Source organism: Ascaphus truei, chromosome 2 (assembly GCF_040206685.1).
Source record: "Ascaphus truei isolate aAscTru1 chromosome 2, aAscTru1.hap1, whole genome shotgun sequence".
In the NCBI taxonomy this organism is placed as follows: Eukaryota; Metazoa; Chordata; class Amphibia; order Anura; family Ascaphidae; genus Ascaphus; species Ascaphus truei.
Window position 1 is genome coordinate 34,346,560 of NC_134484.1, and position 23,703 is coordinate 34,370,262.

At 43.5% G+C, this 23,703-nt stretch overlaps 1 protein-coding gene across 5 annotated transcripts in view; it reads left to right on the forward strand.

Moving 5' to 3' along the window:
- ADCY8 (adenylate cyclase 8) overlaps positions 1–23,703 on the forward strand; it is a 464,483-nt gene that overhangs the window by 388,481 nt on the left and 52,299 nt on the right. The gene's annotated exons all lie outside the window — the stretch shown is intronic.

Here is a 23,703-nt window from a genome sequence, read left to right on the forward strand (position 1 = left end):
AATCTTGCTGCACTATTTGAAGTGGAGACGGGTATATCTGCCCGTCAGTATATGCCCTGGATATCTGCAGTCAGTTAAACGAATAACAAGTAATGTGTCTGATTCTAAATGTGTTATTTGTTTGGTAAAAATGTGTGTTGACTAACATGTTAACCCCTTCAGGGTGTTGCAGGCTCTTTCAACATAATATCCAAGCTTTGTTTGTGAGGCAGATACATTTGTATTCCCCTCTGTACTGTTACACTTGTATCCTCCCCAAAACACTGATATTTATTGACTCCAATGTACTGTATACTACTGTACTGTACATGAGTCAGTGATGATATTAGTTAACTCTGGCACATATTACTAATGTAGTGTATATAGTACAACAAACACTGTGTGTAGCCAATCTCTCCCCTCTGTATACAGCCCCCTCCCCCCATTCACTGGGTTTTATTTTAATCATTATGTATATGCCCTACTCATAGTATTTGAATTGATCTAATAGATTTAGGTCTCATTACTGTAGCCTATCACTTCAGTTGAGTGCACTTTCACTTTGTAGGTATCTTTTCTCTTCATTTGTTTGCATCTTACAGTATTTCCATACAGCGAGTGCATCTCCCCCTAAGGTGCAGGTGGATTTGATGTGTCATTAAAAACAGTATATTACTATTCAGGTATACAATGGTAAAGGAGTTAATGATCTTGAGCAGACTCCGCCAGACATGTGCCTTTCTCAAGAGCCTGTCCTTTCTTTTTTTTTTATATATTAATATGCTAGTTGGTATGCACCCTAGTTGACATGATTTGTAATCTTTTGGTTTATATACTTGTCTGTTATTTATATAGTGTTCTTATTAAAGGTTACCTTTTAACTGATGACAACCCTAGCTACTGTACACATTCAGTTTTTTTGCTATTTTCTCAGATGTATGTGCATATGTTACTACACTTGTACATACATCATAGGTGATAACATATATCTATCATGTAATACACACACACACACACACACACACACACACACCTTGGAGTCCATTTAATGGTGGATAATTACAATAATACTTTAGAAAAATATTATACATTTGGATAGAAAATATTGTGTGTACCTGTTTCTCAGGGCACAATCCAGACACTGCCATGTAAGTACTTCCAATTGTTTTTATTTTTTTAATATCCTGAAATCTTTCTTCACCTAATAACTAAGTAACAAAAAAATACAATTTATTATGCAATACTGGAAAAAACATGGTATATTCTGCAGCTATTTTTAAATAGAGGCTACCAGCCAATAATTGCCTGCCTGCATTTTACATACTGTACACATGTAATGTGATATGTATGCTCCTATACAAGTTCAGAGGGTTTGGAATTTTGCACTTGCGAATGTGTCCATCCTTCTTTGTTTCAGCTTTAACCAGTACAAAGCTGAGGGATAACTGTAGATATATATATATATATATATATATATATGTATGTATGTACTGTATGGAGAGAGAGAGAGAGAGAGAGAGAGAGAGAGAGAGCGAGAGAGAGAGAGAGAGAGAGAGAGAGAGAGAGAGAGAGAGAGAGAGAGAGAGAGAGAGAGAGAGAGAGACAAGGCAATCACTAAATGTCAACTATAGTGCATACCATCTAGGATAGTAGTGCAATATATATTGTAATAATAACAAATAATTTCAAATGTAATATATATATATATATATATATATATATATATATATATAGGTATCAGTACCGTGTTAGCCGAGCTTCAATAATCAAAAAATAAATAGATGATACCGTTAGAACGGTATCATCTATTTATTTTTTGATTATATATATATATATATATATATATGTGTGTGTGTGTGTGTGTGTCTATATGTGTGTGTGTGTGTGTCTATATGTGTGTGTGTGTCTATGTATATATATATATATATATATATATATATATATATATATATATATATGTATATATATAGCACAACAAAAGAAAAAATTGGCGCCAACCTTACACTATATATAACCTCTATAAAAAAAATTTTTTAAAAAAAACCTATGCTATGCACAGTGGAATAAATAAAAATAAAAATGATAAAAAACTAATGTAATAAAACAATAAAATGCATATAAAATACACCAAAAAAGAAAATGTCCAGAAAAATATATATATAAAAAATATATACAAATCCCAAAATTTTCCAATTGCTATCCAAAAGAGTCTCTGCAGCCCGAATGAAGGGAACACCACTTCCTTGAAGATATCTACAAAAACGCAGAAAAAACAGGCGCGCTCATAGCGTAAAATTGTATAACAATAAATTTATGGAATAAGGGATTAAAAATACACACTCACAAACAAAGCTGAATAAAAAGCATTTTTGAGTACAACTCAGCCCGTTCAGACGCAGGAATCCTGATGAAGTCTCGTTCGAGACGAAAAGCGTAGAGAGTGCTGTGGAGCCTACTGTCCAGTCTGTATATTTTATACTGACACTCATATGCTACATCATATTTTTGCTGTGCTGCTAGCATTTTTACCAGCCATCCAGACTTTTAAGTCCCTGTTTACACTGTGAACTTTCTCCGGCTGAAACCTCACTGACGTCATCGAGTTCACGCGAGATTTGGTTCAGTGCATTCTTTGTGTAACGCCGGAGCAAGGGGAAGGCGGCGTCCCTCGTGGTTTTCGGTCCCTGCCAGGACACAGAGGGGCTATTGCAGCGGGACACACCGCTGACATCACACCGAAGTCCTTCCCATTGGGTTCCTGCGTCTGAACGGGCTGAGTTGTACTCAAAAATGCTTTTTATTCAGCTTTGTTTGTGAGTGTGTATTTTTAATCCCCTATTCCATAAATTTATTGTTATACAATTTTACGCTATATATACACATATATACACACATATATACACACACACACACACACATATATATATATATATATATATATATATGTATATATATATATATATATATATATATAGTCAGATAAGGCAGTTGGCACTCCAATAGGTGCTGGTAAGCCACAGGTGCACGTCCCATATAGAGAATGTAGTTATACGTTACCGTTCCAAGGATAGGTAAACAAGAGACAGCACTCAATGTTGAAAATCAAAGTGTATTAGTGAAAGCAAAAATACATCCAGAAACCCAACGTTTCGGTCCTACAGAATGGGACCTTCCCCCTGAGGAATACATACATACATACATACATACATACATACATACATACATACATACATACAATATAATACAATATAATACATGTAAGGGAAGATTCTTCCATTAGTATTGGTACTGTATTGTTACAAGTGCAATGCAGCAACACTAAAAATTAATCAGGCTTTAGACTTTGTATTTATTTTGAAATGTTAAAGCAGGAAAACACCAAAACTACTATTTTTTTTAAATAAATCAGTTCTGTAGTATTAGATCATACTTACTGCCTTATTATTATTATTATTATTATTATTATTTTACTCATAATGGCATTGTTAATGATTTGTTTAATATACTATAGCAACCATTTACAAAGTCACATCCTCTTCCTCTTTTGAAACACTCTCACACACACCTTTTTGGGCTCTACCCTTTGCAACAGATCAGTTTGTGATACTTTGTTGCCATTGTTCCAAGCAGCAGACAGTCTGTTGCCTGCTGAAAGCTGTAACAATAATGGGTTACACTTAGTAATATAATGTTGCATTGCACCTGCTGCATTTCACAGGCTGCTGCACAGTCAGAAGGCAGCCATTTAGATAGCCCCACAATTAGGATATTGTTCGATCAATCAGCAGCTTAGGAAATTATTTCTCATTAAAGCTACTCACATGCTGCATATAGTGAAAATAGAAGAAAAAAGGTGGATGCAGGACTGCTGCTCTACGGGGATTATAAAAATAATTTTCCAGGACATTATATAGTGGAGGAATAGTTACAGTATGTTGTTTTAGATTAACATGAAACCCTGCTTAACAGATGTACATATTTATCCTTTTAGCATCAACCTTTCATTTGATATGGTAAAAAAATGCACATGAAATACTATGCAAAAGTAACCATAGTAGGACTCTATCATCACTGATGGTTTCTGGTAGTTTTTCAAGTCACATATAAGGTGCCATGAATACCCCATCCACAGTGAGGCTTTGAATAGGATTTTTCTTTTGTGATAAATGAGGATTTGTTGTCAGCTGGGAAGCCCCCATGATGTTCTTTCTTGGCCAATATATGCTGAACATATGTAGCACTTCACTGCACCCCAAATCCCATGATAACGCATTTCTGCTTCCGCCACCGCAATGTTTACAATGCAATTTGCCGCTAGTCCATTGTAACAAATATAGCTGCCAATAACAACATTAGATGCATATCTTTAACAAATTGTAGAACAAACAGTGCAACAAAAAACACATTTCATTAACACATTTAAATAACGTAATAAGGGAGGTGCTCACCCAATAAAGTGCTACAAATCTGTCCCTAAATTCAGCCACAAGGTCCTCAACCCCACAGGTGCTGAGCAAGTAGATACAGGAACAGAATGGCGCAGATTGGGAACAAAAATGGAAAACAGAACATTGGGTAGTAAGTATTAGTTAGGGGTGAGTATCGCACTCACATTTTATGATATTCAATTAAGCATTTCTCCAAACCAAAGTTGGAACTGGGAGGAAGATATTTCCTATGGAATTGGTAGTAGGATATTCTCTTCGCCTGCGGATTTCCCCGACCTGAAGTCCTTAAAACTGTTATCACCGCTATTTAAGGCACTCGGAGAGAGCTGTTCTCTGGCTTAAAACCTCTCAAGCTGCGCAATTCGTTTGAAAAAAAATGTGAGTGTGATACTTACTTGTTTTTTTAAGAAATATTTTAATAATTCGGAGTTACACTATATGTGCTTTTCTCTATCTATACTTCTATGTGCCCCCATTCTCCATTATCTAGCGGGATACCGAGTGCCTTAAATAGCGGTGATAACAACAGTTCTAAGGACTTCAGGTCGGGAACATCCACAGGCGACGAGAATATCCAACTACCAATTCCATGGAAAATATCTTCCTTCCAGTTCCAACTTTGGTTTGGAGAAATGCTTAATTGAATTTCATAAAATATAAGTGCAACACTTACCCCTAACCAATTGATTGAAAAGCACCAATACATACTAACCTATGTTCTGTTTTCCATTTTTGTTCCCAATCTGCGCCTAGGTCATTCTGTTCCTAGATGTATATCTCGATTTATATAGCGCCCACAGCTGTCCATAGCACTTTATAAGAGAATCAATACAATATGGGGAATTATAGTACAATTACTGCAACAAAAACAACCAGGAAAGGAAATTCCTGCCCTGCAGAGTTTACACTCTAAGTGGTCTGATGAAGAACTAATACAGACAGCAGGTGAGGGAATAAGTGCAGTAGATGGCACTCATTGGTAGGAGTGAGTGTGGGTGTGTGACATTAGCAAGTAACATTGCAACATTTGGCATACTAACTGCACACGTTTGTGTGTTACCATGCACAATTGGGTGCAGTAATGTCTGCTACATCTGTATATGTTCCTCACTTACTTTTGTTTAATTTATTTGGAACCTTTGCACATTAACTTTTCTTCCGTGGGCTAACACATCAAAGTCTCCCGTCTGCTAACAAGTGGCTTCTATCCAAACAAAGGCAGTTTTGCTCCAATTTTGCAACAAGACTTTTTTTTATAGATATCTTATTTATTTTTTTGCTATGCCAAATCATTCCATCATTCAAATATTTCATTCTCTTGTTTCTACATTGGCCATTTCTTTCTCCTTTTGCTGAGCTACAGATGCAGCCAGGTTGTTTGTGGCATAGACGTTTGGGAGACTGCCAATGGCATGTTCCTGACACCCGCCTGCTCGCTGTATCCCCGTGACCAGTCTAATGGCCCATCAGTATTAACACAGCGGGGGTCTCTGCTTCTGAATGGGACTCCCGCTGCATTAGTCTGGAAGAGAAGCGCAGTGAGAGTAGACAGAATCAGTCACTCTCTCTGCCCATCTCTAACAGCTAATCGCACAGCTTTTATTTTATTTTATTAACATGTAGTATTGAAGCAGGGGGTCTCCAGAGCTGAACCACATTAATTTCAGCCCCGGGGACCCCCTGACCTCCCTGATTACAGGCCTGGGTTGCCGATATCTCCACCATGTTTAAATGTCCTGGTCACGTGGGCCGTGACACCGGAGAATTAAACCTACAGAAAGATACCAGCACCCCGTACCAGGGCTTGTAACTTGGGAATCAGGGGGTCCCCTGAGCTGAAATTAAATGGGGTTCAGCTCCGGAGAACCTTTGCTTCAATAATATGCTTCAATAATGTCATTAAAATGAAATAAAAGCAGCTTAATTACCATAGTGGATAGCCGGTAAGGTAATGAAGGAGTAAACCTAACTACCTGGTTTGTTGGGGGTGGAAGGGGTGGGTCAAGGGGGTAGTTACCCCAGGGTGGGTGAGTAGGCCTATCGGGAGGGTTGTGGGAGAGGTAAACCCTTTCATTACCCAAGCGGTTACTAGTTCCCTATATTACTTTTACCTGATAATCTATCATCATGTGGCAGGGGAGTGAAAGTATTATTAGCATAAGGTATTATGAACACTATTGTCAAAGCAAGCTAATTCTTCATTTATTTTACACCCCGTGTTAAGAGCAAAGCACACGTTGGTTGTTTAGTGTTTACATATCCACCTCCCCTTCCCATGTTACGGTTAAATAAAGCACAGTCAGTCTATATCTGTTGACGCCACACAACTAAAAGATAAGATTTTTCACTAGCCCTAAAACATACTGTAACAGCCAAAAGCTTCTCAAGCCTTACTTTATTTAAATAGATACCAAACCAAAATTCATTTTCCTTTACCACTTAAGATGTGCAAACATTTAAAAATAAGTTAGCGAACACGGCAACATGTGACCACGGTTCATCCAAAAGTATTTTCAAGATCAAATTGGTCATGCAACTTTTTTTTAACTAAAAATGGGGACGTTTTCACCACATTCCAAACAAAAATGGTACAAAAATGTGGCAAAAAATAATAATTTGTGATTTGCACATTTGTTTACAACCCACTATAATGTGTTACCTTTGCACTGTCAGGTCATTTTACTTGAAGGAGAAATGCGTTATGCTGCTTTTAGACTCTGGACATTAGAAAAACCCTTTTCCTAGTGGAGAGATATGACCCACATGAGTTCTTCTTCACACACTGAACAACAGCTCATGGAACCCTTCCTTTAGACACTGGATAAACATACTTTACCCAAAGACCAAATGTGATGAAGAACAACTCAGCACTCCAGCATCAGTGTTCAAACGAAAAAAGTTGTATTGAAGATACAGAAAATCCAATGTTTTGGTCCAGTTATGGGATGCTCATCGGGGCGTGTGTCCCATAGCTGGTCCGAAATGTTGGCTTTTTCTGTATCTTCAATTCAACTATTTGCTTTTGAACACTAATCCTGGAGTGCCAAGTCATTCTTCATCACATTTGGTCTTTGGGTGAAATATTTCTATACTTATTTGTTTATGACCCGTGCACTTGTTTCTCCCTTTGTGCCTTATTGAGGTGTGCCTACTGCATATGTGTATTTAGACACTAGATATATTTTTTATTCATGTGTATTAGGAGAAGTAACCCACCTTTTCATCACTTACATCTTAGAGGCAAATTCTTTATACTGCCAAGTTTCCGTTTAGGAACTAATATAGTAAGAACATTTAAATACTGTATGTTTGGAATGGACATGAGGCTATCATACTGTACATATGAAAGAAAACCATGGTTAAACTAGGGTCTGAATTTTTACAGTAGATGGAAATGGACAGATTAGGTGGACCAAGTGATTCTTATCTTCCATCAAATTCTATATTACTATGAAAACCCTGTTGACGTCAAGGGGGGTTTTCATGCGAAAAGCACCTGAGCTGCACTTTAGAGTATAAAGAATAGCTTGTTCGGCTGCTTCGGTGGATATACAGTAGAATGAATGCCTGAGGAAGGGTTAACTTTGTGCCCCGAAATGTTGTGCTGTCACTGGTCTCATTTATATTCAATACATTATTTGAGGATCATTTGAATATGAACAGAGTGGCTATTTCTCCTTCCTTTTTGATATAGACTAAGCCCCTTAGTCTTTCCCAAGAAAAAGCTACTGACCTCATCACTCAAATTGTTGATTACATTAGGCAAGGTATCATTAGGCAAGGAGATACCTTTCATTAACACTAATTCATCATTTGTATGTGTATTTTTTTTTAACACAATAGGAGGTCTTATCTTGCATTTATCTTTAATGTAAAAACAAGAAAATAATGCTGTCTGGCACAGTAAAAACAAACCAGTGCAATCAAATCATGCGGCAAGTATTATGAATAGTAAAACAGAAAGCCACTCTTACCAACCAAGATAAAAGGCAAAATATGCTTGAAATATTTGTTACTTTGTTTGAAGTGTCCTTACGATGTTTTCAGCGGATTGCGTTTTTATTTAAGTCTTTAAATCAAGTGTGCAATCTTGTTTGCTTGATATGCATTTGGTTCGCTAGGGCCATTATTCTGAACACTATGCAAAGTATTTTTTAATCTATTTTTTAATCTTTGTACTTCCTGACTTCCCATTTTGTTATTCTTTGATTTCATCCTTTTGCTCACATTTAATCACACGAGGGTCATGCATCCTGTGTTTAAGTGGTGTAGAGATATGGCTACAACTCTGCACTATTTTATTCACTTCTAGATTTATTTATTTATAAAAAAAATTACCAGAAAGTAATACATTGAGAGTTACCTCTCATTTTCAAGTATGTCCTGGGTACAGAGTTAAGACAAATAATACATGGTTTCAAATACAGTTACATAAATGAGCAGGTTATACATTATATACAAGACATTGCATGCACAGTTAAAGATAATATATATTATGGGCGTATGAAACAGTTACAGACCAGATTAAAATGTGTGACAGCCTTAGATTTGAAAGAACTTAAACTGGTGGTGGATGTGAGAGTCTCTGGTAGGTTATTCCAGTTTTGGGGTGCACGGTAAGAGAAGTAGGAACGTCCGGATACTTTGTTGAGCCTTGGGACCATGAACAGTCTTTTAGAGTCTGATCTCAGATGATAGGTGCTGCATGTGGTAGGGGTGAGGAGCTTGTTCAGGTAGCTGGGTAGCTTGCCCATAATGAATTTGAAGGCAAGACAGGAAAGGTAAACTTTGCGCCTAGACTCTAGTGATGACCAATCTAGTTCTTTGAGCATTTCGTAGTGATGTGTGTTATTGTTGCATTGGAGAACAAAACGACAAATTGAATTGTAGAGGGTGTCAAGTTTGCCAAGGTGGGTTTGAGGTGCCGAGCCATATACTATGTCAATAATCGGCATTAGCATCTGCTGTGCGATACGCTTTCTGACCAGGAGACTTAGGGAGGATTTGTTCCTGTAAAGTACCCCTATTTTGGCATAGGTCTTGGTTGTCAGGTCTTGGTATCAATGTGCATCCCGAATGTTAAGTGGGAGTGGGAGTCAAACCATATGCCCAGGTATTTAAAACTAGTGACAGGGGTTAGGGTGGTGTTAGTGTTGGTTCTAATCTGGAGATCAGTCGCTGGAAGCTTTAAAAAATTAGTCTTGGTCCCAAATACCATTGTTACAGTCTTGTCAGTGTTTAAAAACAGTTTGTTTTGGGAAATCCATTTTTCGAGTCTCAAAAAGTCAGACTGAAGGTCAGAGAGGCTATGGCTGTGTGCATATAGGATTGTGTCATCTGCATACATGTGTATTGAGGCTTCCTGACAAGCTGTGGGAAGATCATTGATGAACACTGAGAAGAGTAGGGGCCCCAGAACAGAGCCTTGCGGTACACCACAGGTGATATCCAGGGGGTTGGAGTTAGTGCCTGAGATGGACACATGTTGGGATCTGATAGGTAGGACTGAAACCAGTTTAAAGCATGCTTCCTTTTTCCAGAGCTCTGGAGTTTGTTAAGCAGGATAGAATTATCAACAGTATCAAAAGCCTTTGCAAAATCTAGGAATACGTCACCAGTGAGTTGACCCTGTTCCATTCCACACTAGATTTCATTGCAAACTTTTAGCAGGGTAGTTATGGTGGAGTGTTTGGGGCGAAAGCCAGATTGGAATTGGCTAGGGAAATTTGTCTTGTTATAGTAATCGCTTAATTGGCAGTGGACACATTTTTCCATGACTTTGGATAGGATTGGCCTGTAATTTGAGACAGTGTTTTTGTCCCCACTTTTGAAGATTGGGACAACTCTGGCAGCTTTCCAGGTCTTAGGGATATGGCCTGCAGACAGGATAGAGTTGACTATGGAAGCCATTGGTTTGGCAATTGCTGGGGCACCAAGTCATAGGAACCTAGTGTAACGGGTACTTCCCTTATCCCAATCACAGATATAGTGTGTGTGAGGGGAAACCTACGTGTTACCAGGTGTGGTGCATATACCTGTAGGTTCACAAGAGGCCTGAGCCTCCGCTTACTAGGAACCTGGGGTGAGTCTTCCGGATCGATCTGGTTTGCAGCGCCTCCACCTGTGTAGGGTTCTAGGAATGTAGAAGGTTGCCTACACAGGACCCACATACACAATAAGTACATAAACTGAGATGTTTTTAACCAGTTTACTGTATACGCAGAATAACCGTAACACTTTACATTAGTTTCAGCAATAACCACTGTGTACTTTAGAATACTACTCCCCCTAGCGGGTAACTCCACAACATGTAACGCAGTCCAAAGTGTCATTCACTCCACTAGGAGTGTACCTTGCACCCACCACCATGTACAGTACCCCCACACCGTGTCCACAGTTAACCCCTTTGTCCCATGGTCACCGCTGCCACTATGTGAGAATAGATATGATATGTTGGTGCACTTATGAAGGTACCTGCAGCACTCGGGCCTGCAAGCAACTTCGAAAAGGATCCGCCGCTTGGTGATCCTGTCTGCGATCCGGTCCTTTCTTGCACGAGGGTCCGCCAGGGGCGATCCAACCCTGGAGATCGTCCTTGTCTCTTTGGGGCGTAGGCTTGAGCCCAAGCCTCTTCTCGGGGAGCGCAGCGTCCGCTGGGTCCCTAACTATCACTGATACTAATGTGGCAGGGTCCCTAACCTAGGGCCTGTCCCTGTAGCACCACAAGCTGTGAGGGGCTCAGGACCTAACTGGGGCCTAGGGGGCTGCTGGCCTAATGCAGTGGGTCACAGACCCCTGCACTCACCTCCTTCCCCTAGCTCTTCCTGGTCCCGACTAACGTGCTCCTCCAGCGTGCAAAATGTATCTAATCTCCTCTGCAGGGAGATGCTACAGCCCTATTGGCTCCCTGGCATCACGTGGGGTCCCCTAAGGCGCATGGGACCTGTAGTCCCTGCTTAGAGCCCTCCTCTCATTGGCCCGCGTTCACGCGCTTGTCCTGCGCATGCGCGAACTTCCCGGCCAGCCACCGCACCGAAATCCCCACTGCACATGCGTGCGTAATCCAAAATGGCGGCACCCTGCTCCGAGAGCCGGCGGGAACCTCCGGAGTGCCGAAGCGCTCCCTGCATGGCCCCCACCCTCCAGAAGTGCTGGCGGCTCTGTCAAGTGACCCCCGGCAGCGGAGGTAACGAGGGGGGTTCGCGGGGCACAGGGGACCTGGCTACATCCCGTGGTAAAAACCCCAACGTCCTCGCTTGGGACACACCTTAAACAACTAGATAACTATATACTGTAGTTATATAATGAAAATGGCACAACATCATTATATAATGAAAATACAATAACCAAATGCGATCTTACACTTATCAGCTCTATATCAGTTTGTACATTTCATTGAACATCACAATGACGGACTGCACTTTGCTGCAAGCCCACTGCTGAGCCTCATAATGGGGTGCCCCAATTTGGTCATAGGTTATCAGGTTTGGAGGGTACCTTACTCTTTGGCTCCTACGGAGCTGTTCTTCAGCAACTCCCTCTGGGGAGTAATAAGTACAGTCCTGAGGCTCAGCCTCTTCCCTTGAGGGGAGAAATGTCTCTGAACAGTCTCTGTTTTGGCACAAAGCATGGGCTCTGTGATCCAAAGGCTGGCCTGTTCGTGCCACCTTAGTAGGCGTTGGCCTACGGGGCCCTTTACCCGTAGCTCCTCCGGGAGATGCCCCTTCAGTGGAATAGTCCCTTTGAGAGGTCCTTCCATAGGGTCTTCAGGAGTTTCAGAGTTGGGGTAATTAGTTACAGTCTCTTGACCAATCTCTGAGAAATCGGACTCACCGTTGAGCGGTGTGGCCAGTATTTCTGCTTCTTCGTTTCCCACTTTTGGGATGGGGAGAAGGTGATTACGGTGCCAAACTTTTAGCCGGCCTTCAGTGACTTTGATGCGATAGACCAGGAGGCCAGGCATCTGTGACTCTACCTCATATACGCCATCTCTCCATCGGTCCGCCATTTTATGTTTTCCGGGGACTCCCAGATTACGAAGCAACACTGCATCCCCAGGACGTAGCTCCCGATACTTGACTTTATGTTCATATCGTCTCTTGTTGACAGCATTCAGCTTAGCTGTAGACTTCTCAGCCTGTTGGTAAGCCTGTTGTAAGCTGTCTTTGAGTCTTTGCACGTATTTAAAATGGGTAGCATTGTATATCCCATCCGTCGAGACTCGAAGGCGTACATCTACTGGCAGTCTCGCCTCTCGTCCGAACATGAGAAAGTATGGATCCAGTTGACTCGTGTCGGGTACAATTGTACGCGTGAACCAGGGCCTCCATGTGTCGACTCCATTCAGTCTTCTGCGCAGCATTTAGAGTTCCGAGCATGTCCAGCAAGGTCTGATTAAATCGTTCTGGCAAAGCGTCTCCTTCGGGATGGTACGGGGTCGTTCGTGATTTAGCAATGTTCAGCATTTTGAGCAATTCTCGGATCAGAGTGCTCTCAAAATCTCGACCTTGGTCTGAGTGAAGGCGGTTTGGAAGACCGTAGTGAACGAAGTACATAGTATTTTTGCCACTGTGATGGCTTTCTGGTCTTTCGTGGGGAAGGCCTGGGCATACCGGGTGTAATGGTCCGTGATGACCAGCACGTTCCATATTCCTCGGCTATCAGGCTCAATGCACAGAAAGTCCATACACACCAGGTCCATTGGACCAGAACTCTTCAGATGGCCCATGGGAGCTGCTCTGATAGGTAGGGTCTTGCATTGTATACACCGAGAACAACGGCGACAATGGTGTTCTACGGCCTCTTGCATCTTGGGCCAGAAAAAGCGGTCTCGGACCAACCCAAAGGTCTTCTCTACACGGAGATGTCCATGCTCATCGTGTAAGGACTTTAACACCATGTATTGCAAGTTCTTAGGGAGGACTTGTTGTCGTCTATCCGGGTGGTTGTGGTATTGTACCACCCGATAGAGTAAGCAGTTATCGATTTCAAATTTGTCCGCTTTCCGCATGAGCGAAGCGACCAAGTCTTTGGGAGCACGCTTCAGGAGGGCTGGGTTCCTTTTTTCAATGGCTTGACTAATTATACTAATTACAGGGTCTCATATTTGGTAGTAGAAATCCTAGAATTGCTCCAAGGAATTACTGATGCTACAAATCGTATGCAGATGATACTACAAAAAGTTCAGAAAAATTGCTGCACAATAAATGATAAAACAAACTTCCGTTCAGAGTCCCATTGATGAATGATATATAGAAATGACCACCCCACTTTAACCGTGTACCGTGGCGTCTCACGGGTAGAGGCTGAGATGTGGTAGGGAGGAACGTGAAGCAGCAATACCGCCGTGTCCCCTGTGAGGGAACCATAAACGGCTAAGTATGCTGCCACCCTCCGCCACTGCCCTCATACACCCGGCGCCACACAGGGTCAAGGTAACCTCACAGAGGAGGTGAGATAGGGGGTAAAATACAGAGCGAAATCACTCACAATCTTGACACGACGGGTCTCTGATCTGTGCTCAGCGTTCGGCGTTCGGCGTTCGGCATCCAGCGATGACGTCAGGCACCTCTGAACCGGAAGTAAAATGTAGCGTGCTCCAGCCTTGGGAAATCTTTGACAAAGTCCCAGGTAGGGACGAAACGCGTCAGAGTTCGCTCTGTAGCATATTTTCCAGTGTATATGCACTAATTAAAAACAACCTTTTAATTTAATTGCGTGTGGATCTCCTATTTTTCATACCCTGACGGCAGCAGTGCACCGCCTCTTTGTTCTATTTTTGTCTCATATTTGGTAGTCTACTAGATCTTTCCACCGTAGCACTTTGTCATGAGTTATGTTCATCCCCTTCGGATCGCAGTAGGCTGCTGGGACAGCCTGCGACTGGCATCACAAGGAATCCGCAACCCGTAATTCTGAGAAGGCCACTTGATCATTGATGATGGCGGCAGTGCTACACATAGCTCGCACCCCTGGTCCTGGGATTTCTTCCCAGTCATCATCATCTGGAGTAGCACTTAGTCCCAGTCGTCAGGATAGAGCGTCAGCTCCGACATTCAGAGGCCCCGGCTTATACTTCAGAGAGAACTGGTAATTGTTTAGAGTTGCCAGCCATCGGTGCCCTGCTGCGTCCAATTTGGCCGAGGTATTGATGTATGTGAGGGGATTGTTATCTGTCCTTACCTCAAACGTAACACCGTAAAGGTAATTGTGAAGCTTTTCCGTGATCGCCCATTTGAGAGCCAGGAACTATAACTTGTGGACAGGGTATTTCTGTTCACTGGGTGTCAGACTGCAGCTGATGTAGGCTACGGGCTGAAGGCCCTTGGGGTGCTTCTGGTGCAAGACGGCACCCAGTCCATTGAGACTAGCATCCACATGCAGAACGTACGGTTGTTCAGGGTAAGCATACGCAATCACCGGCGCTTCGGTCAGGCTTTTCTTCAACTTCAAGAAGGCCTGTTCACACTCAGACGTCTATTTATCACCAAACGGTTGACGGGCCGACGTGGCCTTCCTTCCTGTATCTTCGGGATATATCTTCAACAGATTGTTCAGGGGTTTAGCTCGACTAGAGTACCCTTCTACGAAACGACGGTAATACCCACAGAAACCCAGGAAGGATCGCAGCTCCGTGAGATTCTCGGGACGAGGCCTGTTCACGACCGCTTCTACTTTGTCCGGGTCGGTGGCGATTCCTTGAGCAGACACGATGTGTCCCATGTAAGTCACCGAGGTGTGACAGAACCGACACTTGTCGAGGGACAATTTCAATCCTTCTTTCCCAAGACGGTATATCACTTTAAGCAGCCTCTCTTCGTGCTCTTCCAGGCTCTTCCCGAAGACAATGATGTCGTCCAGGTAGACTAGACACTCCCGAGGGTTCATGTCTCCGATAGTCTTCTCCATCAGTCGCTGGAAGGTAGAAGGGGCCCCACATATACCTTGGGGCATACGTGTAAATTGGTAGAAACCCAGGGGGCAGACGAAGGCTGTCTTTTCCTGGTCCTCTGTGCTCATGGGTACCTGATAGTACCCAGATTGTAAGTCAAGAACACTGAACCATTGGCTTCCGTTCAGAGCATTCAGAATTTCTTCAATACAAGGAAGGTTGTACTGGTCTGGTATCGTACGATTGTTCAGAATTCGATAGTCGACACACAGTCGTAAGGATCCATTCTTCTTCCTTACCACCACTATGGGGGAGGCGTAAGGACTCCGTGACTCTGTCAGCATCCCAGCGGTCTCCATTTCTTTCAAGACGTTCCTTACATCGTCCACGTCCCTAGGGGCGATGCGGCGAGAGCGTTCACGGATGGAGTGGCATCACTCTGTCTAATGGCATGTTGGGCACTGCGACTGCAATCCACATCCATCTCACTTGTGGAGAACACAGTCCGTCGTTTATTCAACTTGGTTGTCAGCCGATCCTTCCACTCAGTTGGCAACGTCGACTCCCCAAAGTTGAAGTCCAGGTCGACTAACCGCTCACCCACTGCAGCGGCGTTCACCTGGGGCATTTTTTCCACAGGGCTAACCGGATATATGCAATCCAAACTTCGTCCTGCATTGAGTTCCATCGGGAATGGGGAGATATTCTGCACATATATGTATGTTCGTAGAGGGATTTTAGTCGTCCACTCTCTCACTTCGGGTATTACCCTATATCCTCTCTGAACCTCTTCCTCAGGGGTACTCTCCAGAGAGACAAATTGATCATTCTCATCTCGATCGGGATAACAGCACCAGATGGCCATACGTTGCACTCCCCCTGGTAAAATGGTCATCAGTCCGTGTTGAGGGTTGTAGAGATCCCCGTGACATTCTAAGGCATATACCCGGTTGCACTCCTCTCGTAGCACAGGATCAAGGAGAGAATTGGCCATCGGTAACTCGTTGGTCTCTTTCAGGTATGCTCTGATTACAGCTCGTACTATATCAGTATTTGTACCCAAGATGATCGGATACTTGCACTGGTCTTGGGGCTCAGGGCATACCATTGCCTCTACATGCATGGGATGTTTCTTGCCAGTGTTCAGTTGGAGTATTTCCTGTTGAACCTTCACAATCCCATCGATGGGGTAGTCTTCGTTACTTAACCCCTTACCTTCATATGTTCGGCCGACCGCAGGGGGCAGTGTTTGAGGTGCTGGTCGTAGAACTTGTGGTATATTATGGTCACTTGGGATCCGGTGTCCAGTAGGGCAGAGGCATAGATCCCTTCCAGTACAACACGCACAATGGCCGATGGGCCTACTTGACTGTAAGCATCCCCTGGTAAGGCGTCATCACTGGGGCCGAGTCAGGAGGAGCCTCTTCGGATCCAGTAGGGGTTTCTGTGTCAAACTCCGCTGTCTGTATGCGGCAGACCATTGACCGGGCTGAATTTCCTCTATTGGGAGGTTTTTCGTCTGGGGGATCCTCCCTCTCTGGACAGTCACTGGAGAAGTGGCCCTTCTTACAGCTGTTATAGCAAACAACCTCGCTTCGTTCTGGAAGACCCTAGTACGGGGAAGGTGGTTTGTCGGGGTTTTTTGGCTTGTACCCCTTGGACGGGACAGCAGATTCTTCCTTCTACTCCATAGACCCCTTTCCCTTTAAGACGGAGGGGCCCTTGGGTTTTGCGGGAGAGTGTAACAGGGCATGTGCTTCATGAATTTTCACCTGGCGCAGCAATCCGGTGAACGTAGGGGGGGTCCCTTCCATTAGCTTGCTGTGGAGCATATTGGCTATGGGGTGATTGGGGCTTGATCCCCGCAGGTACTGCTTACGAAGCGCCTCATCCATCCCAGAGGTTGGAATCAACTTACAATTGAGTAGGATTCCTAAGACCAGTTGCAGGCGGTGTATAAATGCTGACAAGTCTTCCCCCTCCTTCTGATAGATATTATAGTACCTCGTCCAGATTGCTCCTTCATCTTCTGCTAGCCCGTATGCTTCCAGCAAGAATTCCACCATCTCCAACGGCGTCAACTCTGGGTGTTGGTCCCTGTGGATGGTTACAATGGTAGAAGCTGGGGGCCTAAGACATTCCATGATACGCTGCCTTTTCACTGCGTCAGTGCACGACCATTCCTCTACGACTTTAAACGCATTCTCCCTCCAAGAGTCTATCCCTTCCTCCCTCTGTGGTGTTGGAAGAACTCCAGAGAAGGCTTTGAGTTTCCGGTAGTTTTGTGACTGGGATGCCATGGTAATGGCCTCTACGAATTGTGGCAGCGTCACCCCCATTACTGAACCTTCACTAGTTACCCTTTTGTCTCTGATAGGCCGGGAGTTCATCCCACGGAGAGCGGGGGCTGGTGAAGGAGGCGGACTGTCCGCCCAACTAGTGGCTCTCATGAGAGCGCTTGGGGTAAAGGAGACTTTAGGTGGGGAACGATCTACCCGGTTTGGGGTACTTGACACCGGTGCAGTAGGTGACCAAGTACTGGTGGACGGTTCCTCTGGAACCTGGGGGGACTGGGTAGCGTCCCTCGATGAAAATATGGCTAGTATTTCTGGTAAGTCCGAGTATATAAGGGGGTAGCCTTCTGGCGGGGCCTCGGAAGCTACTAGGGTGTCCGGGGCCATTTCTTGGCATATGTCCCACCCTACGGTGAATAGTATGCTGCTCCAATGAGCAGTAGAGTCGTACAGTCTGCCCCGGCACCATACTTTATCTAGGCCCAGGAGCTTCCTCCGAGAGTCCCGGATGTCACTTTCCGCCACTAACGCTGGAACGTTCCCTACTGCCACTGACTTGAGGGGATTAACATGATCTCTGATAATACTGAATTGAATAGGGCACCCCAGGTCTGCTCTCAGCAGCGCCTCCAAATGTAACGGGTACTTCCCTTATCCCAATCACAGATATAGTGTGTGTGAGGGGAAACCTACGTGTTACCAGGTGTGGTGCATATACCTGTAGGTTCACAAGAGGCCTGAGCCTCCGCTTACTGGGAACCTGGGATGAGTCTTCTGGATCGATCTGGTTTGCAGAGCCTCCACCTGTGTAGGGTTCTAGGAATGTAGAAGGTTGCCTACACATGACCCACATACACAATAAGTAGATAAACTGAGATGTATATAACCAGTTTACTGTATACGCAGAATAACCGTAACACTTTACATTAGTTTCAGCACTAACCACTGTGTACTTTATAATACTACTCCCCCTAGGGGGTAACTCCACAACATGTAACGCAGTCCAAAGTGTCATTCACTCCACTAGGAGTGTACCTTGCACTCACTACCGTGTACCCCCACACCGTGTCCACAGTTAACCCCTTTGTCCCGTGGTCAGCGCTGCCACTATGTGAGAATAGATATGATATGTTGGAGCACTTATGAAGGTACCTGCCGAGTGATCCTGCACTCGGGCCTGCAAGCAATTTCGAAAAGGATCCACGCTTGGTGATCCCGTCTACAAACCGGTCCTTCCTTGCACGAGGGTCCGCAGGGGCAATCCCACCCTGTAGATCATCCTTGTCTCTTTGGGGCGTAGGCTTGAGCCCAAGCCTCTTCTCAGGGAGCGCAGCATCCGTGGGGTCCCTAACTATCACTGATACTAATGTGGCAGGGTCCCTAACCTAGGGCCTGTCCCTGTAGCACCACAAGCTGTGAGGGGCTCAGGACTTAACTGGGGCCTATGGGGCTGCTGGCCTAATGCAGTGGGTCACAGACCCCTGGACTCACCTCCTTCCCCTAGCTCTTCCTGGTCCCGACTAACGTGCTCCTCCAGCACGTGAAATGTATCTAATCTCCTCTTCAGGGAGATGCTACAGCCCTATTGGCTCCCTGGCATCATATGGGGTCCCCTAAGGCTCATGGGATCTGTAGTCCCTGCTTAGAGCCCTCCTCTCATTGGTCCGCGTTCGCGCGCTTGTCCTGCGCATGCGTGAACTTCCCGGATGGCCACCGCACCGAAATCCCCACTGCGCATGCGTGCGCAATCCAAAATGGCGGCGCCCTGCTCCGAGAGCTGTCGGGAACCTCCGGAGTGCCGAAGCGCTCCCTGCATGGCCCCCACCCTCCAGAAGTGCCGGCGGGTCTGTCGAGTGACCCCGGCAGCGGAGGTAACGAGGGGGGGGGGTCGCGGAGCACAGGGGACCTGGCTACACTAGATTGTAGTAAGTCAGGTCCACATTGACTGCTTAGTTTTAATTTGAGGAGCGCTTGTGTAATCTCCTCTTCGGATACTGGGCCAAAAGGAAAATTGTGGGCAGTGTTGGGAGGGGGTGGGGCTATAGGGGTACTCCCAGGATGAGATTCAGGTTTGTGGTTTGGGTTGCGTTTCGCTAATAAGTTAGTAGCACACCCCACAAAGTAATCATTGAATGCATTTGCAATGTCGGTGGGGTTTGTCAGAGTAATATCGCCCTTAGTGATATTACGGCTGTTGATGGTTAGAAGGCTGGAATATGTTGTTGATAACCTTCCAGAAGTTAGCTGGGTTTGATGTATTCTGGAGGAGATCGTCAGAGTAATATTGTGCTTTTGCATGCCTTGTTTGCCTTGTGCGCATGTTCCGCAGGCATCTGTAGTGATTGAGATCCTTAGTAGTGCCAGTTACTTTGTAGCTTTTCCACAAGGCATCCCTGAACTGGTAGAGTGCTATAAGGTCAGGTGTAACCCATGGAAGGTGAGCACCCCATACCCTTATTCTGCATAGTGGAACATGAGTATCACAGAGTTTTAAGAACTCGGACTGGAAATAGTCGAGCGCAGAATCAGGGTCAGGAATTAAATCGATTTTGTGCCAAGGGCAGTTGGTAAGGTCAGCCAGAAACTGTTGTGGGTTAAAGTTTCTAAATGTTCTAGTGAGGAGAACTTTAAGGCTTGATTGGGGCGGTTTAATTTTCCTTACAGAGTACACTATTGCATGGTCACTGAAAATGTCAGGAAGGATGCCAGAGGATTGGATCCTGCTGGGATTTGAGGAATCCTTCTGGGGTTTGAGGAGAGAATCCAGTCAAGCAAGGAATGGTTGTGCGATTTCAGGTTTGTCCATGTGGGTTGGGAAATGAGTTGAGAAAGGTTAAGCGATTTAATTTGTTTGTGGATTTTGTGGTTTTTAGGGTCAAGCCAATTGAAGTTGAAATCCCCAAGAACTAGCAGCTCACTCTTCTCATTCAGAGAGGAAATGGAGCCAAGAAACTCGTTGATATCAGTCAGGGACTGTAGAGGGGCTTTAGGGGGGCGGTAGATGCCAGCGAGCAAGATGGGCTTAGAAAAGGGGAGGCATATTTTGCCAACTAGGATTTCAAAAGAGGTTGGGCTTGGGGGGTAATTTAACAGTGTAAATTGTAGGGTGTCTGCAATATAAAATAACACCCCTCCTCCTCTCTTTGACCTATCTCTCCTAGAAATGGAGTATCCCTGAATGGCAATATGTGCATCAGGGGTTTTAGGGGTTAGCCATGTTTCTGTAAGAACGATGGCTTTTGGTTTATGCATAACGCACCATGCTCTTAGTTCATCCAGTTTGGGCAGCAGACTCCGGATATTTATATGGGCGACAGATAGCCCTTTTTGGAATTTGAAGGTGGTATTCTCAGGGGTATGGGACAGAGTTGTAATGGGAAGGCCTGGGTTAGGTTCAATATCACCTGCTAAAGAGAGTAATAGTATGATACTGATACTGTAGATAGCTGGACAAAAATATTTTAGAACATTTATTTTAACAGTATACCTGTTTTTGTATGTTAATAGCATCAATAGTAAAGTGTCATAAAAACTATACATTTTAATTAGTGGGTAGTAAAGCTCAAATGCCCCTCAAAACTGTTAAAAACATAACAGACAGACTCGCCTGCTCTCCCGGTCATAATAATACCTACAGTATATCATCATACAGTACCTAGACAAATACATGCTCACGATAAAAGAATGGAAATTAAACTTCATATTGCTTGCAAGAGTTATTATTATAATTAATGAATCCCTGCATAGATGGTTATATCTAAATTTGTTCTAAGCAGAGGAGAAAACAGATCTTCACGCCAGGCTGGACACAAGATTTCATTTTCTATGGAAGGATTCCTTCATTCTCAGTTCTCGCGGTGACAGGTAATATTGGCTTTGAGACCCGCTGCCACAATGATAATTGCAGCTGAACTGGAAATATGCCCACTGGCATGTGTTGTGGGAATTCATTGAGATAGTACAGAGAATATGACTAAATACTGGAAAAATGTATAAAGTGATAATCCGCTTAGAGACAAAACAGAGGTGCCCTATGTTTTTCTTTTATTACAAAAGGAAATATGTATTTGAGCACACTGAACACACCTTCAGTAGAAGAAATCAAAAAATACCAGCAGGCCACTGAAAAAAAAAGGCAACATCCCTTTTGCCTGGAATGCAGTCTCTATACAGTAGGTTATACTGTATATGCTATACAATATTGGACCACACAAATGGCTAAACTATGCAGCCAACACACAGTTCTTTTTTAGGAGCTTTAATAAAATTGCATCTATTTGCATAAGGGGAAAATATATATTTTTATAATAATAATAATTTTTATAATAAATATATATTATTGGGGAGAGGGAGAGGCTCAGTGAGTAAAGACACTGACTGGCACTGAGAGTTTGAAGCAGGGGAGTCTAGTTCAATTCCTGGTGTCGACTCCTTGTGACCTTGGGCAAGTCGCTTTATCTCCCTGTACCTCAGGCACCAAAAACATTGATTGTAAGCTCCACGGGGCAAGGACATGTCCACATACACAGTCCCTGCCCAGAAGAGCTTACAATCTATGACTTTGGTGCCTGAAGCCGAGGGAGATAAAGTGACAAACCCAAGGTCACAAGGAGCTGACACCGGGAATTGAACCAGGTGGTTCCCCTGACATGAAATAAAAGCTTGATAGAGGCTCTATTTATTTTAGATAAAATTATATTTATGGTAAACAAGACTAAAGTAATAATCATGGGCAGAACCAGATGTGTGAAATCAGAACCTTACTTTCCAAAACCAAAACCCTTAAGATTTTTATAACCAAAACCCCCAAATTATTGAGAACATTTATTTTTAATAAGATAGTAGTACATTGTGTGTCTTTTTTTTTTTTACATGTCTTTCTTGAATTTTAAAAGATGTATATTTAATTGGTAATTCCTACTTTCTGGTAAATACAAATGTGTATTTTGTTGTCATTCTATGATGTAATTATTATATGTACTTTTTTATACTATAAGAGGCCAAATAAAAACCAGAACCAAAGCCAAACATATTTTCTTTGGACAAAACCAAAGCAAAAAACCCAAATTCAAAATACCAGGCCTAGAGCCCATCTGTGATACAGAAAGAAAGGGGGAGCACAGGTTGAGGGATTTTACTATAATAGATGATGGTGGGTGTAATAAAAATATATAAAAACACTTACACGACCTTGTGTAAATGCTATTAAAGCAAGGTTTCTTTACGGTTTTCTTATCTTTATCTCTGCTGAAATGTTTTTTTCTCCTCCTCAGGTCCGGATCTCTTCTTGGATTTGCCGACAGCTCTCAGTTGGGATATCCCCCTCAGAGCAAACAGATATAAAAACAAATTTGTAAGGGAAAATACATGTGATGTTGATAAATCTCAGACTGTGATAAAATAAAGAGCAGCAAGAACTGCAATCACTCACACGGGCAAGTGTGAGTGCAATCCTGGGGGAAAGTATATTTTCTTGCTTATAGGATCTCAATGTTTTGTGACATAGAGAAAGGATGGGGGTAGAATATAAAATATAAATGAGAGTACAGGGTAATACTCACACGGCCTCGTGTGAGCAAGCACACATAAAAATATCTTGATGTTCTTCTTAGGATTTCAATGCTAGCTCCCAAGTCTAGGAAGCATAGCAGATAGCCCCTCCTTGATGGTGGTGCAAAGTAGAATAAAGTCTTAGTTTGAACAGACTACAAGTAATTTATTTGACCATTTAAAAACACTAAAATACACTTCATAAAAAATATATAAACAAAGAAAAAATAAAGAAAAAATACAGCCAGTCTTTGGGATATTAATCGTGGGTCGCGTGGTGTGCAGCTAACTGAGCCCGCGTCCGGATATAGTGCTGCGTTCCTGTAGACCCACTCCTCGACGCTGGCTGTGTTAGTACAAACTTGCTTAATGGTGAGAGCCTGAGGAAGCCCAAAAAGGGCGAAACGCGTTGCTCTCACCATTAAGCATGTTTGTACTAACACAGCCACCATCGAGGAGTGGGTCTACAGGAACGCAGCACTATATCCGGACGCGGGCTCAGTTAGCTGCACACCACGCGACCCACGATTAATATCCCAAA